Source organism: Phyllobates terribilis, unplaced genomic scaffold (genome assembly GCF_046119375.1).
Source record: "Phyllobates terribilis strain yellow unplaced genomic scaffold, ASM4611937v1 Scaffold_3__8_contigs__length_932513732, whole genome shotgun sequence".
Classification (NCBI taxonomy): domain Eukaryota; kingdom Metazoa; phylum Chordata; class Amphibia; order Anura; family Dendrobatidae; genus Phyllobates; species Phyllobates terribilis.
This window is the reverse complement of record NW_027362763.1, coordinates 126,294,618-126,314,032: the sequence shown is the minus strand read 5'-3', so window position 1 is coordinate 126,314,032 and position 19,415 is coordinate 126,294,618. Positions and strand designations below refer to the sequence as shown.

The 19,415-nt window shown below is 45.0% G+C and overlaps 1 protein-coding gene across 3 annotated transcripts in view; it reads left to right on the top strand.

The window, feature by feature from the left end:
• The window catches only part of VSNL1 (visinin like 1), a 189,274-nt gene that overhangs the window by 16,926 nt on the left and 152,933 nt on the right, over positions 1-19,415 (top strand). The window contains exon 2 of one of the 3 annotated variants that reach the window (XM_073674127.1): positions 5,724-5,813. The exons of 1 other annotated variant lie outside the window; for it this stretch is intronic. The gene's annotated coding sequence lies outside the window, so the exon portion shown is untranslated. Of the gene's footprint in view, positions 1-5,723; positions 5,832-19,415 lie in introns of all 3 variants that reach the window. One more of the 3 variants, XM_073674128.1, reaches the window with a different exon arrangement.

Below are 19,415 nucleotides of genomic sequence, written 5' to 3'. Positions count from 1 at the left end.
CCGCGAAGCATGATTGATCCACTGCCATGATTAATGGTCGGCGAGATGTTCTTCTCCTGAAATTCTGTGCCCTTTTTCTCCACAAATTCCTTTTGATCATTGTGGCCATAGAGTTCTATTTTAACTTCATCGGTCATCAGGACTTGTTTCCATAATGCCTCAGGCTTGTTCAGATGTTCTTTTACATATTTCTGACTCTGAATTTTATGGTGAGGACGCAGGAGAGGTTTTCTTCTGTTGACTTTTCCATGAAGGCCATATTTGTGCAGGTGTCTGTGAACAGTAGAACAATGTACCACAACTTCAGAGTCTGCTAAATCTTTCTGAAGGTCTTTTGCACTCAAGCAGGGGTTCTGATTAGCCACTCTAGCAAAACTGCGAGCAGCTCTCACTGAAATTTTGCTGGGTCTTCCAGACCTTATCTTGACCTCAACTGTTCCTGTTAACTGCCATTTCTTAATTTACATTTTAAACTGAGGAAAGGGCAACTTGAAAATGCTTTGCTATCTTCTTATAGCCTTCTCCTGCTTTGTGGGCCTCCACTATTTTCAGAGTGCTAGGCAGCTGCTCAGAAGAACCCATGGCTGCTGTTTTTTGGCACAAGGTTAGAGGAGGCTGGATTTTTATAAAGCTGGGAAATTTGCATCATTTGGCCTTTCCTAACGATGATAGTGAACAAACCATAACCCTAACAGGCTAATTAAGGTCTGAAACCTTAGTTATCTGAGCACACAAATCTCCAAGGGTACCCAAACTTTTGCATCTGCCCATCTCCCTTTTTTGTAATTTTTAAAATCTAAAAAATGACTTGTTTTTTTTGCCTAAAATACAAATGAAATGTGTCATCTTTTAACTTTTAGAGATCATTTCGTCTTCAACTTATTTAACTGTTCACAATAACAGTAATCTTGAATAGGGGTGCCCAAACTTTAACATGTCACTTTGTGTGTGTGTTTATATATATATATATATATATATATATATATATATATATATATATATATATATATATATATATATATATATATATATATATATATATATATATATTACAGTACAGACCAAAAGTTTGGACACGCCTTCTCATTTAAAGATTTTTCTGTATTTTCGTAACTATGAAAATTGTACATTTACACTGAAGGCATCAAAACTATGAGGCTCATCAAGATTGTGCAAAGCAGTCATCAAAGCTTAAGGTGGCTACTTTGAAGAACCTAGAATATAAGACATATTTTCAGTTGTTTCACACTTTTTTGTTAAGTATATAATTCCACATGTGTTAATTCATAGTTTTGATGCCTTCATGGTGATTTTTGTGTTCTAACCGAATAATCCTTTACGAATCAAGCCTTAATCGCTCCAATAAATGAAGCATTCCGGTAAATGTTTAATAACTAATTGACACATTTTCAGTTAAAATTTGTGTAATTCCGTTGTTTTGTGCAGGCGGCTATTGTGCTGCAGATAAGTGACAGCCTGACAATGGTGAAGGAAGGAAGTTTATTATAGCAGAAGACATCGTGAATAGACGGCGCGTTCGTAGTTTGCCATGTAAAAACCTTCGGTGCAAATATTATACTTATGTGCCCAAAACAATGAGTACAATTCTATCGGAATTTATGGCCTCCAAATAGCTCCAAAAGAAAATGATTTTTTTTTAAATTTTATATAAATGTCTGGTATAGATGAAATCCTATCCCCTACTGTCCCGCAAAAATAATAGTAAGTGTTATTGTGTCCTTATAATCACCAAACCCGGGCAGTCCGTGCCGTGAGAGATTAGGGGCCAACAGTTTTGGTATGGATCCAGAGCGATGGGGACCACAAACACTTTATTTGCTGTTGCAGATTTTCTTAACCCATTAAGTAAAATAGGTTACTTACATTTTTTCGAAAATACACAGCATAACTCATCTTGGAAACGTAGCCTAAAAAAAGCACAGTGGGACCCATGATATGTAATATCCGGGGGCATAGATCATGTTCAGTTCCTGCTCAGCATTTGTTTAGAAGATCTAGAAAAATTCAACTTGGGGTCTGTGCACACCTTTCATTTTTTTCTGCACAAAACCTGAAGGTTTTCCTAGTCCCAGCAAAGTGAATGAGACGCCTGAAGATTCTTTCAGCATTTTTGCTGCAGATTTCACCCTCCGGCTATGTTCACACATCCTAGTTTTTCAGCGTTTTTTATGCAAAATTTGTCTTTTGCAGTACCAGCAAAGTCTGAGAAACTGGAATTCTCTGTTCACACATCATGATTTTTTTTTTGTTCAGGATTTTGTGCCTTGCATGTGTTTTGGAAAATAGAGCATGTCACTTCTTTCAGCGTTTTTTCACCCATACGAAGTAATGGATGGTGAAAAAAAAAAAAGCTGAAAAAACATCAAAATTCGTATCAGCGTTTTTGATGCCAAAATAGAATGTTTTTTTTTCACAGAACTTTATGTACATGCATAAAAAGAGACAGAAGGATAGTGAAAAAAAGCGCTGAAAAAACGCATCAAAAAAAGTGCAAGAAAAATGCTGAACCAAATGCCCTTGAAGATCGGATTTTGCTGCAGAAAATTGATGCCCAAAAAAATGTGTGAACATAGCCTTACTAATGAATGAGAAAAATGCACTTATTTTATGTTGCAAATACTGAACATATTCATATATCCGTTGGTTAAGCTAATGTAGTGGTTAAGCTAAAAGTAGTTGTCACTCAAAAAACTTGTATTAATCACAGGGGCGAAAAGAGCACAAGAGAAATAAGGACTATGTACTCCATGGTCCTTTTTAAAGACTTCTTATCTTCCCTGATCAGGAGCGCACAGCTCCCCAGCCTCCAGACTTCATACTTGCTGGAGAGGAGTGTGCTCCTGCTTAATTCACATCTTGAATCTGCTACATTGTTGCGCCGCTGGCCCAAACCGCGCTCCAGATTGGCTATATGAGGCAGCATTGGAGACGTACAGTGGCACTGCGGCTGGCTGGGATCGTGGGCTAACAGTGCACTCCAGCGATCCTGGCCAATTTCAGAGCAGGGTTTACAAGATCAATAGGAAAAAACTTGTAAACACTGCACATGTTTGACCACAGCAAGCAGCAGTAGTCGGTCCCCTGAGCAACAATTTTATAAACAATCATATAAAAATGGCTGGTATAGAGAACAGAAAAGGATTTTAAGAACAAATAAGTTGTAAAGTTGCTTGTTACGAAAAAATGGGAATAACCCTTTCAGGCAAAATAGAATTAAATACACACATGGTCAAAATTGTTGGTACCCCTCATTTAATGGAAGAAAAACCCACAATGGTCACAGAAATAACTTGAATCTGACAAAAGTAATAATAAATTAAAAATCTATGAAAAAGAAAGTCAGACATTGCTTTTCAACTCTGCTTCCACAGAATTTAAAAAAAAATTAAACTCGTGAAATAGACCTGGACAGAAATGATGGTTCTCTTCTTAACTTAATATTTTGTTGAACAACCTTTTGAGGCAATCACTGCAATCAAACGATTCCTGTAACTGTCAATGAGACTTCTGCACCTCTCGACAGCTATTTTGGCCCACTCCTCATGAGCAAACTGCTCCAGTTGTCTCGTGTTTGAAGGTTGCCTTTTCCAGACGGCATGTTTCAGCTCTTTCCAAAGATGCTCAATAGGATTTAGGTCAGGGCTCATAGAAGTCCATTGTTTTCCTCTTAGCCATTCTTGGGTGTTTTTAGCTGTGTGTTTTGGGTCATTATCCTGTTGCAAGACCCATGACCTGCGACTGAGACCAAGCTTTCTGACACTGGGCAGCACTTTTCTCTCTAGAATCCCTTGATAGTCTTGAGATTTCATTGTACCCTGCACAGATTCAAGACACCCTGTGCCAGATGCAGCAAAGCAGACCCAGAACATAACAGAGCCTCCTCCATGTTTCACAGTAGGGACAGTGTTCTTTTCTTGATATGCTTCATTTTTCCGTCTGTGAACATAGAGCTTATGTGCCTTGCCAAAAATTTCCATTTTTGTCTCATCTCTCCATAGGACATTCTCCCAGAAGCTTTGTGGCTTGTCAGCATGTAGTTTGGCAAATTCCACTCTGACTTTTTTATGATTTTTTTTTTCCAGCAATGGTGTTCTCCTTGGTCGTCTCCAATGAAATCCACTTTGGATCACACAACGACGGATGGTGCGATCTGACACTGATGTTCCTTGAGCTTGAAGTTCACCTTAATCTATAAGTTTTCCTGGGCTCTTTTATTACCATTCATATTATCCGTCTCTTTGATTTTTCATCAATTTTCCTCCTGCGGCCACGTCCAGGGAGGTTGGCTACAGTCCCATGGATCTTAAATTTCTGAATAATATGTGCAACTGTAGTAACAGCAACATCAAGCTGCTCTGAGATGGTCTTATAACCTTTACCTTTAACATTTTCTTTCTAATCTCCTGAGACAACTCTTTCTTTTTCTTCCTCTGGTCCATGTTGAGTGTGGTACACACAATGTCACCAAACAGCACAGTGAGTATCTGTAGCCCTATATACAGGCCCACTGACTGATTACAAGATTGTAGACACCTGTGATGCTTAATAGTGGACACAACTTGATTAAACATGTCCCTTTTGTCACATTATTTTCAGGGGTACCATCATTTCTGTCCAGGTCTATTTCATGAGTTTAATTTTTTTTTAAATTCTGCGAAAGCAGGGTTGAAAAGCAATGTCTGACTTTCATTTGTTCATTTTCATAGATTTTTAATTTATTATTAATTTTGTCAGATTCAAGTTATTTCTGTGACCATTGTGAGTTTTTCTTTCATTAAACGAGGGGGACCAACAATTTTGACCACATGTGTATATGCAAAAATCAATTTACTTAAATTTTTTTCACCATTTTATAGTTTACAATATACTGCAAACATTAAAGATGTATTCCCAAAAGAGAGATTTAGACCAAAAAGGCTTCAGAGGAGGCATGAAACCCCACCGAGTGGAGAAACAGGGCTCCTGAGACTTTTGCTTTGCGATACAAGGTTGCCAGCAATGGCAGAAGAAGTCGGACAGCGGTTTATTGGGTTCTTTGGCCTTTTCCATAACCCCAATGAACCTCATTCCCAAGGTCGGCACTCCTTGGCATCTTCTATTTCATGAGGCCACTGGCTTGTGCTGTAAAATCTCGATGAAGGAACTTCAGATAGGAGATCGATATTCCGTTGGTATGTTATGAAACTCTTTTGACTAGACTATGCCCTTAAAAGGGTTGTACTGTGGGCAACCTATGTTTATGTGCCTTATTATAGAGTGATAAAGGGGGCCCCGGGACCTTTCTATGAGCCTAAGTAGAGCTCCTCATGAAAGTATGATTGGGTTTGAATTTGTTGGGTTTGTTCAAGCCAATTGGAGAGCCATCAAAGAACCTGACAGGGCCATTTTACTGTTGAAACTAGTCATGTGACTGTATAGGTCTTAATACAACAATAAGAATGACACCTGTCATGTAGTAATCCGATGTTCCAATGCTGAGAAATCAAGCTTTGAAGCCGCATGCAAATTAGTCTGGCAGTGCACTGGGGGGCGTGTTATAGCACTTTCAGATTGACACACCCCAGTGCACTTCCAGATTAATTCAAATGGGGCTTCAAGGCTTTATTTCTCAGCGCTGACACATCGGATTACTACAAAACTGGTATCATTTTTATTGTTTTACTCGGTCCTGTACAACCTGTATGTTTTCTGTGTTTCCTCAGACACCTACTTCCAGGTGACCTTGATCTACCAAGCTTCCTACCAAGTGACCTGGGGATCTTGACTTTCAAGAAGAAGACAGGACAAAAGTTGTAAGATGAGCCAATAAGGTTACCATCACTCTATGGAGAGAATGCAAAAACCAAGTTGTCATTTTGGGATTAGTGCTCTGTCTTAATCCGTCCGGTATTAGTTGAAATTTTGCAATATTCTGCTCACATTAGCTGATCGTTTTTACTTTTGGCCGGTTTTGTGTTTTCATTTGCCTGGTTGGAACAGGGTTAAGGTTTGTTTGCTAAACTTGGTCTCCTTGGAGGTTATCTAGCCTCAGTAAGAATGAATAATATCTTTCTTGTTGGGATCACCTAGTATTGGGTACACCGTGGCACATGCCAATGTTTCTACAAAAACTTATAAGATTTTCCTCTTTGTTGGCCGAGGTCTAAATATTATTCATATCAACAAATGTGGCGTCAAGGACCGATGGTGTTTATTCCATCTTAGGCTTTGTGTGTCCTTGGGTGGTGTTTGGGTCTAGGTTTCCCGATTCTTCTGTCTAAGAAAAGTTATCAACAATGAGAGAAACGTTTCCTTCAAGGTAGATGAGGTAAATTCCGACCAGAGAACAAAAGAGACAACTGCCCGATGGCCCCAGCACCCAGGAGACCTCCCCCTGAAAAGGACCTACCATATCATACCTGAATGTCCTAGATGTGCTAGGCCATGTGCACACGTTGAGTATTTGCAGTTGGTTTTTGTGCAGCAAAAACCAGAGTGTTGGCAAGAAAAAACGCTGCGTAAAATATGCTCAATTTCGATGCATTTTTTTTATGCATTTTTGCTTGCGTTTTATCCCATTTATTTGAATGAGTGAAAAAAAAAACCACTGAAAGAATTGACACTCTGCAGGTTTGAAAAGGCGCTTTGATGATTCAAATCCGCCAGGAAAAATAGTAAGCATGTGCATAAGATTGCAGAATTTTAACTGTGTTTTTTTTTTTTTTTTCCCCTCCAACCAAAACCTGTTCTCTTGGCAGTAAAAACGTGTTCAAAACATCGGTTTTACTGTGTATTGTGGCATTTTTTGGTGCACTTTTGCAGAATCCCCCAAGCGCAGGCACTGTGCGCTGCGGGGATTTGCCGGTTTAAGACCTGGTAACTGTAACGGAGGGTATGTATGAGTTATACATACCTCCGGCCAGTCTGCATGGCCTCTCTCCATACACTTGTATTGAGTGAGGCTGCGCCCTCTAGTCGGACGCGACCACTGGCCATCGTGTCACTAGACTTGGTGCGACCTCTGCTCTATGCAAGTGTATGGAGTGAGGCCGCGCCCACTGGCCGGAAGTATGTAGAAACCTCATTCAAGTAGTCGCTGCAGACAATCCCTGGTCTCAACAGTGATTTTTAGGGCTCGTTCAGACTATTTTTGGTGTACAAGAAAAATCACCTAGTTTCATCAGAGTTTGGTCAGTGTTAGTTTTTTCCATCAGAGTTTCATTAGTTTTTCTCAGATAAAAAAAAAAAGTGAAGGTTTCTCAAGGTTCTCATAATGGACAGCACACGGGTGGCATCTGAGTGCTGTCCAATTATTTGTTTATTTTTTTATTTTATTCCTGGACGCATAGACTTGTATTGGCAAACTTGATCCGAGCCTCAAATCAATATCAGACAAGTCTCCATGATTTTGTACGGACCACTCAGTCTGTTAATATACGTATGAACAGACCCATAGACTGTAAGGCTATGTTCACACAATGCTTTTTTTCAGCGGGTTTTTTTTCTGTAGCAAAACCTGATCTCTTGCCGGGAAGATTTCTTCAGGATATTACTTGTTTGTTTTTTTTTTCACTGTTCTTTTGTCTCTTGATGCATGTACATAAACTGATGTGTGAACGATCCCTTACAAGTATGGCACGTGGCACATCACTGCTGAGACCAGTGTTTGGCAGCAACGGTCACTTGAATGATGCACGTAAAGTCATCTTTCTTGGAGTAAGGCTATGTTCACGTGTTGCTTTTTTGCTGCCTTTTTTTCTGCGGCCAAAACCTTCTCTTTTTGTAGTAAAAAAAAATCTGCTTACAAAAATCAGGTTTTTCTGTATTTTTTGTTGTGTGTTTTTAGTGCAGATCATATGTGTAATTTTTCTACAGCACCTGTTTAATAAAGTTAGTTTCATTCACCAAAAATGCTGCAGCTTTCAAAAAAAGCAGTTTTCCAATTCAGTCAAAAAAGTATGTGTATGAGATTTGTGAAATCTCATAGCTTTTGCTGGTACTGCAAAATGCAGCTTTAATTTGCATAAAAAAACGTAAAAAAAAGATGCAAAATTCAGCATGTGAACATTCCCTAATATTTGTTTTTCTGCTTCTTCCACAATTTTCTGCTCTTAAAAGTCCACACATTCCCTTTAAGTGTATGGTCTCCTTAAGATGCATTACCTTATTTTTTGGACCATAAGACGCACCTAGGTATTAGAGGAGGAAAATAGAAAAAAAATGTAAGCAAAAAATGTGGTTAAGGGGAGGGGGTCTGCTGCTGACACTGTTATAGAGGTAAATGTGGTTAAGGGGGAGGGGGTCTGCTGCTGACACTGTTATAGGGGTAATATCCCCCATCCTGGTATATATGGCTCCCTCCTTCCTGTTATACGTGGCCCTCATCCCCATCCTGATATGCATGGCCCCCTCTAATCCCTCTTCCTGGTATGTATGGCCCTCCCTCATCCCTCTTCCTGGTATGTATGGCATCCCTCTTCCTGGTATGTATGGCATCCCTCTTCCTGGTATGTATGGCATCCCTCTTCCTGGTATGTATGGCATCCCTCTTCCTGGTATGTAGGGCATCCCTCTTCCTGGTATGTAGGGCATCCCTCTTCCTGGTATGTAGGGCATGCCTCTTCCTGGTATGTAGGGCATCCCTCTTCCTGGTATGTAGGGCATCCCTCTTCCTGGTATGTAGGGCATCCCTCTTCCTGGTATGTATGGCATCCCTCTTCCTGGTATGTAGGGCATCCCTCTTCCTGGTATGTATGGCATCCCTCTTCCTGGTATGTATGGCATCCCTCTTCCTGGTATGTATGGCATCCCTCTTCCTGGTATGTATGGCATCCCTCTTCCTGGTATGTATGGCATCCCTCTTCCTGGTATGTATGGCATCCCTCTTCCTGGTATGTATGGCATCCCTCTTCCTGGTATGTATGGCATCCCTCTTCCTGGTATGTATGGCACCCCTCATCCCTCTTCCTGGTATGTATGACATCCCTCTTCCTGGTATGTATGGCACCCCTCATCCCTCTTCCTGGTATGTATGGCACCCCTCATCTCTCTTCCTGGTATGAGGGGGGCCATACATATCAGGATGAGGGATGAAGGGGGCCATACATATCAGGATGAGGGATGAAGGGGGCCATACATATCAGGATGAGGGATGAAGGGGGCCATACATACCAGGAGCTGTGTTGAAGTACAGTGTGCACGCTATTAAGGAAAATTAATATTCACTGGGGAGCAGTGAATATTCATTTTCTTTAGCAGCGGGCACAGTGTAGGATGCCGCAGCGGGCTACTGCCTCCTGTGCCCCGCTCCTCCGCCGCTGCAGCTCCCACCGCCACAGTAGATATCTATATATATATATATATATATATATATATATATATATATATATATATATATATATATATATATATATATATATATATATATATATATATATATATATATATATATATATATATATATATATATATATATATACTGCTCAATAAAATAAAGGGAACACTCAAATAACACATCCTAGATCTGAATGAATGAAATATTCTCATTGAATACTTTGTTCTGTACAAAGTTGAATGTGCTGACAACAAAATCACACAAAAATCATCAATGGAAATCAAATTTATTAACCAATGGAGGCCTGGATTTGAAGTCACCCCCAAAATTAAAGTGGAAAAACACACTACAGGCTGATCCAACTTTGATGTAATGTCCTTAAAACAAGTCAACATGAGGCTCAGTATTGTGTGTGGCCTCCACGTGCCTGTATGACCTCCCTACTACGCCTGGGCATGCTCCTGATGAGGTTGCAGATGGTCTCCTGTGGGATCTCCTCCCAGACCTGGACTAAAGCTTCCGCCAACTCCTGGACAGTCTGTAGTGCAACGTGACGTTGGTGGATGGAGCGAGACATAATGTCCCAGATGTGCTCAATCGGATTCAGGTCTGGGGAGCGGGAGGGCCAGTCCATAGCTTCAATGCCTTCATCTTGCAGGAACTGCTGACACACTCCAGCCACATGAGGTCTGGCATTGTCCTGGATTAGGAGGAACCCAGGGCCAACCGCACCAGCATATGGTCTCACAAGGGGTCTGAGGATCTCATCTCGGTACCTAATGGCAGTCAGGCTACTTCTGGCGAGCACATGGAGGCCTGTGCGGCCCTCCAAACAAATGCCACCCCACACCATTACTGACCCACTACCAAACCGGTCATGCTGAAGGATGTTGGAGGCAGCAGATTGCTCTCCACGGCGTCTCCAGACTCTGTAACGTCTGTCACATGTGCTCAGTGTGAGCCTGCTTTAATCTGTGAAGAGCACAGGGTGCCAGTGGCGACTTTGCCAATCCTGTTGTTCTGTGGCAAATGCCAAGCGTCCTGCACTCTGTTGGGCTGTGAGAACAACCCCTATCTGTGGACGTCGGGCCCTCATACCACCCTCATGGAGTCGGTTTCTAACCGTTTGTGCAGACACATGCACATTTGTGGCCTGCTGGAGGTCATTTTGCAGAGCTCTGGCACTGCTCCTCCTGTTCCTCCTTGCATAAAGGCTGAGGTAGCGGTCCTGCTGCTGGGTTGCTGCCCTCCTACGGCCCCCTCCACTTCTCCTGGTGTATTGGCCTGTCTCCTGGTAGCGCCTCCATCCTCTGGACACTATGCTGACAGACACAGCAAACCTTCTTGCCACAGCTTGCATTGATGTGCCATCCTGGATGAGCTGCACTACCTGAGCAACTTCTGTGGGTTGTAGAGTCCGTCTCATGCTACCACGAGTGTGAAAGCACAACCAACATTCAAAAGTGACGAAAACATCAGCCAGAAAGCATTGGTACTGAGATGTGGTCTGTGGTCCCCACCTGCAGAACCACTCCTTTATTGAGGGTGTCTTGATAATTGCCAATAATCTCCATCTATTGTCTATTCTATTTGCACAACAGCATGTGAAATTGATTGTCAATCAGTGTTGCTTCCTAAGTGGACAGTTTGATTTCACTGAAGTTTTATTTACCATATATTCCGGCGTATAAGACGACTTTTGAAGACTGAAAAATCTTCTGTCTAGTCTGGGGTCGTCTTATACGCCGGTAATGCTTTTGAACTTTCAGAAATTGACATGCGGGGATACTCTGGGGGTGTTAATAAGCTGCCGTGGCCGTATCCCTGCCATGTCGGAGTTAATATAAGGTGGAGGGAGTTAAAATACGGCGGCGGTAGGTCCAGACAGTCAGCGCTTCTGTGCTGAAACTGACACATCGCTGCGTATTCCCAGCTCCGGACACAGCGCAGGGCTTCTGTGCCGACAGCTTTCACTTGTCACAGAAGCGCTGCGCTGTGTCCGGAGCAGGGAAGTTCGCATCGCTTCTGTGACAATATATGAAAAGCCGGCAATTCAGCAGCGGCATAAGCCGGCACCCGACAATTTAGAATAGAAAGAATAGAGCTTCACACATAGATTAGATAGATAGAAACATGTCAGTCACATATATATGAAGTACAGTGACAGTGTTGGTTACTGTACTTGTCATCTAGTGTTAAAATAACGGATTTATTTAAAAAAAAATTGGCGTGGGGTTCCCCTTAATTTTAGTCTCTAGCGGAGGTTAAGCAGACGGCTGGGGCAGATGTTTGAAGCCTGGGAAGGGGGTAATACCCACGGAGCTTCCCAGGCAACTAATATCAGCCCCCAGCTGAATACCTAGCCTTTACTAGCTATTAAAATGGGGGACCCCCCCAAAAAAATGACGTGGGGTCCCCCCTAATTTAATAGCTAGCAAAGGCTAGGCAGACAGCTGGGGGCTGATATTAATAGCCCAGGAAGGGAGCCATGAATATTGGCCCCCTCCCAGGCTAGAAACACCAGCCGTCAGCCGCCCCAGAAATGGCGCATTCATAGGATGCGCCAATTCCAGCACTTAGCCTCGCTCTTCCACGCTGCCCTGGTGCGGTGGCAGGGGGTAATAGGGCTGGGGTTGATGTCAGCTTATAATGCCAGCTGACATCAAGCCCAGGTTAGTAATGGAGAGGCGTCTATAAGACACCCCCATTACTAACCCCATAGTCAAAGTTAAAAAAACCACAAACACCCAGAATAAAGTCCTTTAATTGAAATAAACACACAATTCTTTATTGTTCTAAATTAAACCATACTTACCATCACGCCCATTCCAGCTGAAGCCAACGATCTCCTGCAATAAAAGTAAAATAATAAAGCAACCTCATCCTTACCTTTCCATGGTTCCCAGGACAGCTCCAGCTCTGCTACATCGAGATGACAGGCTGGACCGCAGCAGAACGCTGCCATCCAGCCTGTCATCCCGCAGACACTGAGAAGCGCAGGCTTGCTTGCGCTCCTCAGTGTCTCGCTGTGACGGCATCCAGATGAGCCGACAATGAACTCAGCTCACCTCCTGGACGTCCGTCACTGACAGCGTGGGAAACTTCTACTGCGCATGCGGGGAGCAGGAGAATTTTCCCACGCTGTCAGTGACGTGCATGAGGTGAGCCGAGTTCATTGGACATGATCTCGGCTCATCTGGATGCCGTCACAGTCAGACACTGAGGAGCACAAGCATGCCTGCGCTTCTCAGTGTCTGCCGCATGGCAAGCTGAACGGCAGCGTTCTGCTGCGGTGCAGCCTGTCATGTGAATGTAGCAGAGCTGGACCGGTCCTGGGAACCATGGAGAGGTAAGGATGAGGTTGCTTTATTATTTTACTTTTATTGCAGGAGATCGTTGGCTTCAGCTGGAATGGGCGTGATGGTAAGTATGGTTTAATTTAGAACAATAAAGAATTGTGTCTTTATTTCAATTAAAGGACTTTTTTCTGGGTGTTTGTGTTTTTTTTAATTACTTTACTAGAAATTCATGGCGGTCATGTCTAATATTGGCGTGACCCCATGAATTTCGGGCTTAGGGCCAGCTGATAATGCCAAGCTGGCCTTAACCCCTTTATTACCCAGTGAGCCACCGCACCAGGGCCCTGGATGAGTTGGGTACAGCGCCAGAAGATGGCGCTTCTATGAACGCGCCATTTTCCGGGGTGGCTGCGGACTGCAATTTGCAGCGGGGGTGGCCCAGAAAGCTTGGGCCTCCCTGCGCTGCGGATTCCAGCCCCCAGCTGCCTAGTTGTACCTGGCTGGACACATAAATAGGGCGAAGCCCCACGTCTTTTTTTTTTTTAATTATTTCATGAAATAATTAAAAAAAAAAGGGCTTCCCTATATTGTTGTGTCCGGCCAGGTACAAATAGGCAGCTGGTGGTTGGGGGCAGCCCGTTCCTGCCTGCTGTACCTGGCTGGACAAAAAAATATGGCGAAGCCCACGTCAACATTTTTGGGAAAAATTAATTACAAAATTAATAATAATTTAGGGACTGCATCTTTATTAACCCCTCAATTGTCATTTAGTGTTAAAATAAAGGATTTTTTAAAAAGAAAATTGGCGTGGGATCCACCATCATTATAGTCTCTAGCGGAGGTTAAGCAGACGGCTGGGGCAGATGTTTGAAGTCTGGGAAGGGGGTAATACCCACGGAGCTTCCCAGGCTACTAATATCAGCCCCCAGCTGAATACCTAGCCTTTACTAGCTATTAGAATGGGGGACCCCCCCAAAAAATGACGTGGGGTCCCCCCTATTTTAATATGTTTATGAGTGACAGTTTTCCTGCTATATACCTGCATGTCATAAGAATTTAAATTAAAAAAGGACCATGTTAAATTCAAATCTGTTTTTTTTTAATTTTTACCGGTGTTTGGTATGCGTTGGAAAAGGGGTAGTCTTATACGGTGAATATATCCTAAACTCTATATTTTAACAGGAAAGTAGGGGGGTCGTCTTATACACCAGGTCGTCTTATACGCCGGAATATACGGTACTTGGACTTATATTCTGTTGTTTAGAATATAAAATACAGACCAAAAGTTTGGACACACCTCATTTAAAGATTTTTCTGTATTTTCATGACTTTGAAAATTGTACATTCACACTGAAGGCATCAAAATTATGAATTAACACATGTGGAATTATATACTTAACAAAAAAGTGTGAAACAACTGCAAATATGTCTTATATTCTAGGTTCTTCAAAGTAGCCACCTTTTGCTTTGATGACTGCTTTGCACACTCTTGGCATGTCTTTCATTACAGAGAGCCCTTTACTACTGGAGCGGAAATATTGTTGTGCAAGTTTTTACTTGTGTTTCAAAATGAACCAGGTCAACATTAGTAGCAAGAGTGGACATGTTCCTTAGTTATTGGCATTCTTTCCAGCAGACCCATAAAAGTGGTCACTTTTAGGGAATGTCATATGTATTAATAAAGAAAAGAGATTGTGCACCTCTCCCATGTTTGGTGCGCAGTCTGGTTCCTGGTGAATTCCCTCAACGAAAACTTACTTCAAGACCACCCGTCTTCAGGAACCAAGGAAAATATTATTGACTGGTAAATCTTTCTAAGGCTGTGTTCACACCTTGCTTTTTAGCTGCATTTTTTTTTCTGCAAGCCAAACCTGCTCTCTTGGCAGTAAAGAAACTGCTTACAAATTAAATTTAATTGTCTCTTGAGCAATGCTGATAAAGTTTAGTGCCCCTCCCAAAAAAAAAGTCAATGCAACTTCCTTCGATTTTTGCACCAAAAACGCTGCAAAACCTGATATCTGCATTTTTTTGCTGCGTTTTTGCACTTAATCATTGCTTTCTATGGGTGAAAAAATGCTGCAAAAACCCTGAAAGAAGTGACATGCTGCAGTTTGCAAAAATGCAGCAGTTTTCCAAATCAGTTGGGAAAATAAAACAATGCGTGTACATGAGATTTCTGAAATCTCATAGCTTTTGCTGGTACTGTAAAACGGCGCTTAAAATTTGCATTAAAAAAACTCAGAAAAAATGCAACGTGTGAACATAATGTGGCACCCCAGGGGTCTGGTTTCCACAGTAATGTAATGTTATGTCTGAGAGCAGGTGGGAGGTCCTTTGGTCAGGGATCCTGTGCATGCCACACCTCCTGCCCAGTCTTGGGAGGGGAAGAACTTCCCCTATATATACCTGGGGCTGAGGCAGGGTTAGAGAGTTTCAGAGAGGAGAAGACAGGGAGCAGAGCTGCTCTATGGGCTCTGCTCCACAGGCAGGCCCTGTCCTGGGGCCTGAGCCTGGAGTAGAAGAAGAACAGAAGTAGAGACAGAGAAGCAGCATAGGAAGAAACAACAGGAGCTCTGTGGGAGCAGTGTTACAAAGAGTCAGGGGCTGGCAGCTGCAGAGCTCGCCCTGACTGAGAAGATTTCTTACCGGACCCGGAGTCCGAGGCTGTGGGGACTAACTCCTACCCAGCAGCAGAATCCGTCAGGCAGGGGATTTCAGGTCCTCTGGCCAAGAAGCCCGAAGGCACGGTCACACGCATGGGACCAGCACCGCCGTCGTGGAGTGGAAGCTATTAGAAGGCCCCGAGTCACCGGCCATACGGGTGAGCACCACACGGTACACTCAGGGACGTGGGCTACTTATACCCGCCTCAAGCAAGGTAGCCAGAAGAGTACAGATAGTTTGGGAGGCCTACCACTCCGCCTGGCCAGGGGAGATCCCATCTGCTCAAGGACTGACCAGGCCCCAATCACTAGCCAGTACTCCGGGAGGGTCTATCTTTATTACCAGTAAAGACCCTGAACTGCACCGTACCGTCTCCGAGTGGTTCCTGCTACCCCCATCATCCACGTCGGCTGCCCTGAGGCCATACCCCTCCCGTTGGGGGTTATACCACCACGTTGCACAATCTCACCACCGGCCTCAGCGGTCTGCCCTGCAGCGGCGGCTCCAAAGCTGCATTCAACGGGTGGCGTAGTCGTTCTAACATCTACTGACATAGACTGCCACTGAGTTTGACACCCTGGGCACGGACCGGGTCACCGCCACAAGGACTACTACGCCTATCCGGCTCCGGGTATCCCCTGAACACGGCCCAGGGGGCGCGTCAACTTTGGCGTAGTCGGCAGGATTTCGTGCCCGCAACCACCGGGTACTGCGTGCCTGAAAAAGACTGTTCAAACTTACCAGTGGTGAAGATTCCCGCCATCTGTGAAGATTCCCGCCATCCGTGGAGTTTTCCCGCCATCTTCTGCCTTCTTCCCGCCATCCGAGGAGTTTTCCCGCCATCCGGCGCCATCTTCTGCCTTCTTCCCGCCATCCGAGGAGTTTTCCCGCCATCCGGCGCCATCTTGGAGACGCCGCGCGGGAAGAAGAGGGGCGTGGACTCCGAAAGCGCGCGAGAACTGAAGCCCCGCCTCACGTCCGGACGTTGCGTAAGGTCCTGGAAGGAGCCCAGCAGACGCCGACGTCACAGGAGCGCGACGCCAGGTCCTCTACCCCGACGATTGACTGCGGAGCCGCGGCCTACGGAAGAGGATCTCCGGAAGGTAGGCCACGGTCCACTAGGGGGGAGGAGGACACCAGGAACGGACAGCAAGATGGCGGACCGACAGCAGACTAAGCTGCCCAGCATCGGCAGTGCCCCAGTCGTCGCCGGCCCCGACCAGCGCCGGGAGAAGACGCGTGACGCAGGAGCGGTCGCGGGAGCAGGTAAGAGGAGTCTCCCTGTCCCGGACGCTGCCAGCATCAGCCTGCTCCCGGGCCCCCTGGTGGAGCCGCCGATTCCGGGCGCTGCAGACACCGACCTGCTCCAGCCCCCGCAACAAGCCCTGCGGCCAAGCCCTCCAGCCCTGGGCACTACCACCACCAGCCCGCGCCCAGGCCCAAAGTTGCACCCTCTGACCCCGGGCGTCATCAACGGCGACCCTCTCCACGCCTGGTCGCAAGGCCTGAACTCCCCAGGTGCAAAAGGACTGTACGCCCTCCACGTTCACCGGCTAACCAAGGAGGAGCTGCAGTACTACCAATACGAGGAAAGCCAAGAGGACCCGGACGGGTCTGAAGACTACCATCAGGAGGAGACAAAGAGAGGACACCGCTACTGAAGGGAAGTAGCATAAATAAAGAGCTGTACATAGTTACCCGTCAGGGTATGAGAACTTGCTGAAACTGTTAAATGATTGAAGTGTGGTCCCCGTTGGGACAAGTGTGAACTGTTATCCGTGTGTCCCTATCCCTTACCAGGCTGAGGACTGTGAGCAGCCATTCCCTATCCCTTACCAGGCTGAGGACTGTGAACAGCCGTCCCTTTTTCCCCACTGGCCGAGGACTGAGAGCGGCCACCCTGTACATAGTTGGAGCGTAACCCAGGATGGACTAAAGACTGTTAAGGACTCGGGGAAGGACAAACCCCTATCTGGTTACGTCTCCCTGTTCTGGTGAAATGGACACCGTCACCCTGTTCTGGTGAAATGGACACCGTCACCCTGTTTTGGTGAAATGGACACCGTCTCCCTGTTTTGGTGAAATGGACACCTTGCTTCCCTCAAAGACTGCACCCGGTTGCGGACACGCTGTGACCACCTTTATGTGTTTCTTTATTGTATTGTTATTGTTATATCTTGTTATGTTTTTCTAAAATATGTTTAGTCCCGGAGTACTAAATTTTACTAGGGGGGAATGTGGCACCCCAGGGGTCTGGTTTCCACAGTAATGTAATGTTATGTCTGAGAGCAGGTGGGAGGTCCTTTGGTCAGGGATCCTGTGCATGCCACACCTCCTGCCCAGTCTTGGGAGGGGAAGAACTTCCCCTATATAAACCTGGGGCTGAGGCAGGGTTAGAGAGTTTCAGAGAGGAGAAGACAGGGAGCAGAGCTGCTCTATGGGCTCTGCTCCACAGGCAGGCCCTGTCCTGGGGCCTGAGCCTGGAGTAGAAGAAGAACAGAAGTAGAGACAGAGAAGCAGCATAGGAAGAAACAACAGGAGCTCTGTGGGAGCAGTGTTACAAAGAGTCAGGGGCTGGCAGCTGCAGAGCTCGCCCTGACTGAGAAGATTTCTTACCGGACCCGGAGTCCGAGGCTGTGGGGACTAACTCCTACCCAGCAGCAGAATCAGTCAGGCAGGGGATTTCAGGTCCTCTGGCCAAGAAGCCCGAAGGCACGGTCACACGCATGGGACCAGCACCGCCGTCGTGGAGCGGAAGCTATTAGAAGGCCCCGAGTCACCGGCCATACGGGTGAGCACCACACGGTACACTCAGGGACGTGGGCTACTTATACCCGCCTCAAGCAAGGTAGCCAGAAGAGTACAGATAGTTTGGGAGGCCTACAACTCCGCCTGGCCAGGGGAGATCCCATCTGCTCAAGGACTGACCAGGCCCCAATCACTAGCCAGTACTCCGGAAGGGTCTATCTTTATTACCAGTAAAGACCCTGAACTGCACCGTACCGTCTCCGAGTGGTTCCTGCTACCCCCATCATCCACGTCGGCTGCCCTGAGGCCATACCCCTCCCGTTGGGGGTTATACCACCACGCTGCACAATCTCACCACCGGCCTCAGCGGTCTGCCCTGCAGCGGCGGCTCCAAAGCTGCATTCAACGGGTGGCGTAGTCGTTCTAACATCTACTGCCATAGACTGCCACTGAGTTTGACACCCTGGGCACGGACCGGGTCACCGCCACAAGGACTACTACCCCTATCCGGATCCGGCTCCGGGTATCCCCTGAACACGGCCCAGGGGGCGCGTCAATAGCATGGAGTGGAAAAATTCCTTTAGAAGGCTACAATTTTTTTTTTTTTTTTACTGCTGAATTGTTAATTTCTGATGAAGTTCAGGAACTCTTACGTTTTAGAAAAAAATAACTTCATCAATACAATTCCAATATTATGAAACCTTTTGAAGAGCACCTTTCACCAAATTTTTCATGTTGAACTGGACACACAAATGTAAGTGTTCGCAAGAGTGGTATACTTTTTTTTTTTTTGCCTCTCCGTTGCGGAGGTATTAGTATTCAAAGTATTCTGCACTTAATGAGTTAACACCCACTTGCACTTAACAAAAGTTATCAGATATTTTTCACTTCTCCCACTACAGGGAATATATCTGAAAGGTGCCAGTCATCTGTGTTCTAATCTCCCAGCACTTTCTAATGATGCAGGAGGTTAAACCAGGAGATCAGAGCTGTATGATTACATCTCACATCCTGAGAAATCTAAGCTATGGTGAGGGTGTGTTCATTTTCTCCTGTGTGTAGCTGCTTGCTTATGATTGGGCAACTCGTGCAGGGAGAAGAAGTACACACCCCCCAGTGAAAAATATGCGATAACACCCACTTGGGACCTAACTAAAGTTAAATCATAAGGTGCCAAATACTTTGATTCCTAATATCTCCACTACAGAGAGAAAAAAAAAACAACACCATTTTATTCCACACTACAGCCACGATAACATTGTGTGTCCAGTTCAATATGAAAAATTTGGAGACCTCTTTAAAATAAAACTGTGGTACAGAGAAGTATCTTTGGTGGACAGTAACATATCAGGACCTACCAATAAGATCAT